This window comes from Arachis stenosperma, chromosome 10, assembly GCF_014773155.1.
Source record: "Arachis stenosperma cultivar V10309 chromosome 10, arast.V10309.gnm1.PFL2, whole genome shotgun sequence".
NCBI classification, from domain to species: Eukaryota; Viridiplantae; Streptophyta; class Magnoliopsida; order Fabales; family Fabaceae; genus Arachis; species Arachis stenosperma.
This window is the reverse complement of record NC_080386.1, coordinates 76,555,271-76,559,478: the sequence shown is the minus strand read 5'-3', so window position 1 is coordinate 76,559,478 and position 4,208 is coordinate 76,555,271. Positions and strand designations below refer to the sequence as shown.

Genomic DNA, 4,208 nt, shown 5'->3' with positions numbered 1-4,208 from the left:
TAGCTACTTTTAGGGATGTTTTCATTAGTTTTTATGCCAAATTCACATTTCTGGACTTTACTATGAGTTTGTATGTTTTTCTGTGATTTTAGGTAATTTCTAGCTGAAATTGAGGGACCTGAGCAAAACTCTGATAGAAGGCTGACAAAGGACTACTGATGTTGTTGGATTCTGACCTCCTTGCACTTGAAATGGATATTTTGGAGCTACAGATCTCCAAATGGCGCGCTCTTAACGGCGTTGGAAAGTAGACATCCAGATCTTTCCAGCAACATATAATAGTCCATACTTTATTTGAGATTAGATGATGCAAACTGGCGCTCAACGTCAGTTCCATGCTGCATTCTGGAGTCAAACGCCAGAAACACGTCACGAACCAGAGTTGAACGCCAAAAACACGTTACAACTTGGCGTTCAACTCCAAAAGAAGCCTCTGCACGTGTAAAGCCCAAGCTCAGCCCAAGCACACACCAAGTGGGCCCCAGAAGTGGATTTCTGCATCAATTACTTATCTCTGTAACCCTAGTAGCTAGTTTTAGTATAAATAGAACATTTTACTATTGTATTAGGGGTCCTTCTCCCTATTTTCGAACTCATATCACATTTTGGGGGCTGGCCATTCGACCATGCTTGGACCATCACTTATGTATTTTCAACGGTGGAGTTTCTGCACACCATAGATTAAGGATGTGGAGCTCTGCTGTACCTCGAGTTTTAATGCAACTACTACTATTTTCTATTCAATTCAGTTTATTCCTGTTCTAAGATATTCGTTGCACTTCACCATGATGAATGTGATGATCCGTGACACTCATCATCATTCTCACCTATGAACGCGTGACTGACAACCACTTCAGTTCTACCTTAGACAGGGCGCATATCTCTTGGATTCCTTAATCAGAATCTTCGTGGTATAAGCTAGAATTGATGGCGGCATTCATGAGAATCCGGAAAGTCTAAACCTTGTCTGTGGTATTTCGAGTAGGATTCAGGGACTAAATGACTGTGACGAGCTTCAAACTTGCGATTGTTGGGCGTGATGACAAACGCAAAAGAATCAATGGATTCTATTCCGACATGATCGAGAACTGACAGATGATTAGCCGTGATGTGATAGAGCATTTGGACCATTTTCACTGAGAGGATGTGATGCAGCCATTGACAACGGTGATTCCCTATATACAGCTTGCCATGGAAAGGAGTAAGAAGGATTGGATGAAGGAAGTAGGAAAGCAAAGATTCAGAAGGAGCACAGCATCTTCATACGCCTATTTAAAATTCCCATCGACGATCTACATAAGTATTTCTATCTTTATTTTCTGTTTATTTATTATTATTATTCGAAAATCCATAACCATTTATAATCCGCCTAACTGAGATTTACAAGATGATCATAGCTTGCTTCATACCAATAATCTCCGTGGGATCGACCCTTACTCACGTAAGGTTTATTACTTGGATGACCCAGTGCACTTGCTGGTTAGTTGTGTGAAGTTGTGAAGTTATGTTTGGACCATGGTATCATGCACCAAGTGTTTGGCGCCATTACCAGGGAGAGAACGAACATGAATGCCATTATTAGAGATCACAATTTTTCCTACCAAGTTTTTGGCGCCATTACGGGGGAATCAATTTCGAACAACAATTTCACAATTGTTTCCAGACGACAATGGTGCCAAGTTTTTAATCCAGCAACAACATCAAGTTTTTGGCGCCGTTCCCGGGGATTGTTCGAGTTTGGACAACTGACGGTTCATCTTGTTGCTCAGATTAGATAATTTTCTTTTCAAAAATTTTTTCAAAAATTTATCCCTATTTTCAAAAATAAATAAATAAATAAATTATTCTATGACTTCAGAATTTTTAAGAATGGATTCTAGAGTTTCATGTAATAAGTTGAAGCCTGGTTGGCTGTAAAGCCATATCCAAATTCTTTTGGATTGAGGCTTCCACTTGTCAACATAAAAGCCATGTATATGGAGTTGGATGAAGTATCAGCTGTTGCATGCCTGATTTATATCCTAAAGCTGGCTGGCCATTAAGCCATGTCCAACCCTTGGATTGGAGCTTTAGGCTAACATTGAAAGATTCCTAGAATTCTTCTTAAAAATTTTTGAATTTCTTATTCTCTTTTTCCTATATGTTTTTCGAAAAATATAAAATAAAATCCAAAAAAATTTATAAAATCGAAAAAAATCAAAAATATTTTTGTGTTTCGTGTTTGAGTCTTGTGTCATGTTTTAAGTTTGGTGTCAACTGCATATTCATCTTGTTCTTGCATTTTTCGAAAATTCATGCAGTTATAGTGTTCTTCATGATCTTCAAGTTGTTCTTAGTAAGTCTTCTTGTTTGATCTTTAAATTTTTTTGTTTGGTGTTGTATGATGTTTTTCATGTGCATTTTTGCATTCATAGTGTCTAAGCATTAAAGATTTCTAAGTTTGGTGTCTTGCATGTTTTCTTTACATCAAAAATTTTTCAAAAATATGTTCTTGATGTTCATCATGATCTTCAAAGTGTTCTTGGTGTTCATCTTGACATTCATAGTGTTCTTGCATGCATCATTAGTTTTGATCCAAAATTTTCATGTTTTGGGTCATAATTGTGTTTTTCTCTCTCATCATTAAAAATTCAAAAATAAAAAAATATATTTTCCTTATTTCTCTCAAAATTTAAAAAATTTGAGTTGAGTTAGTCAAAAAATTTTTAAAACTTAGCTATTTCTTATAAGTCAAGTCAAATTTTCAATTTTAAAAATTTTATCTTTTCAAAATCTTTTTCAAAAATCAAATCTTTTTTTATTTTATTTTTCTATTATTTTTGAAAATTTAAAATTATTTTTCAAAATCTTTTTCTTATCTTTATTTCAAAATTTTGAAAACTTTACTAACAATTAATGTGATTGATTCAAAAATTTGAAGTTTGTTACTTTCTTGTTAAGAAAGGTTCAATCTTTAAATTCTAGAGTCATATCTTTTAGTTTCTTGTTAGTCAAGTAATCAATTTTAATTTTAAAAATCAAATCTTGTTCAAAATATCTTTTCAATCATATCTTTTTAATCATATCTTTTTCAAATCATATCTTTTTCAAAAATTTGATTTCAAAATATCTTCCAACTTCTTATCTTTTTAAATTAAATTTCAAATTTTTTTCAACTAACTAGTTGACTTTTTGTTTGTTTTAACTATATCTTATCTCTTTTTCAAAACGACCTAACTACTTTCTTCTCTCTAATTTTCGAAAACTTCTCCCTCTTTTTCAAAATTCTTTTAATTAACTAATTATTTTAAATTTTAATTTTTAATTTTAATTCCCCTCTTAATTTTCGAAAATTACTAACCCTTTTCAAAATTAATTTTCGAATTCTCTCCCTCTCATCTCCTTCTATTTGTTTATTTATTTACTAACACTTCTCTTCATCCCAAAGAATCTGAACCTATCTTCACCCTTGTGTTTGGATTCTTACCTTTTCCTTCTTCGATTCCCTTTTTCTTCTACTAACATAAAAGAATCTCTCTACTTTGGTAAAGAGGATCCCTATTATTATTTTCTGTTCCCTTCTTTTTCATATGAGCAGGAGCAAGGATAAGAATATTCTTGTTGAAGCAGATCCGGAACCTGAAAGGACTCTGAAGAGGAAACTAAGAGAAGCTAAATTACAACAATCCAGAGACAACTTTACAGAAATGTTTGAAAAGGAAGAGGAGATGGCAGCCAAAAATAATAATGAAAGGAGGATGCTTGGTGATTACACTACACCTACTTCCAAGTTTGATGGAAGAAGCATCTCAATCCCTGCCATTGGAGAAAATAATTTTGAGCTAAAACCTCAACTAGTTGCTCTACTGCAACAGAACTGCAAATTCCATAGACTTCCATCAGAAGATCCCTACCAATTTTTAACTGAGTTCTTGCAGATCTATGAGACTATTAAGACTAATGGAGTAGATCCTGAAGTCTACAGGCTCATGCTTTTCCCTTTTGCTGTAAGAGACAGAGCTAGAACATGGTTTGATTCACAGCCTAAAGATAGCCTGGACTCATGGGATAAGCGGGTCGCGGCCTTCTTGGCTAAGTTCTTTCCTCCTCAAAAGTTGAGCAAGCTTAGAGTGGATGTTCAGACTTTCAAACAAAACGATGGTGAATCCCTCTATGAAGCTTGGGAAAGATACAAACAGATGACCAAAAGGTGTCCTTCTGATATGCTT

At 34.3% G+C, this 4,208-nt stretch overlaps 1 non-coding gene across 1 annotated transcript; it reads right to left on the bottom strand.

The window, feature by feature from the left end:
• Positions 1-4,100: 4,100 nt before the first annotated feature.
• On the bottom strand, positions 4,101-4,208 carry LOC130959729 (small nucleolar RNA R71). The gene has a single exon (XR_009078796.1). It is a non-coding gene; the product is annotated as a small nucleolar RNA R71 (small nucleolar RNA).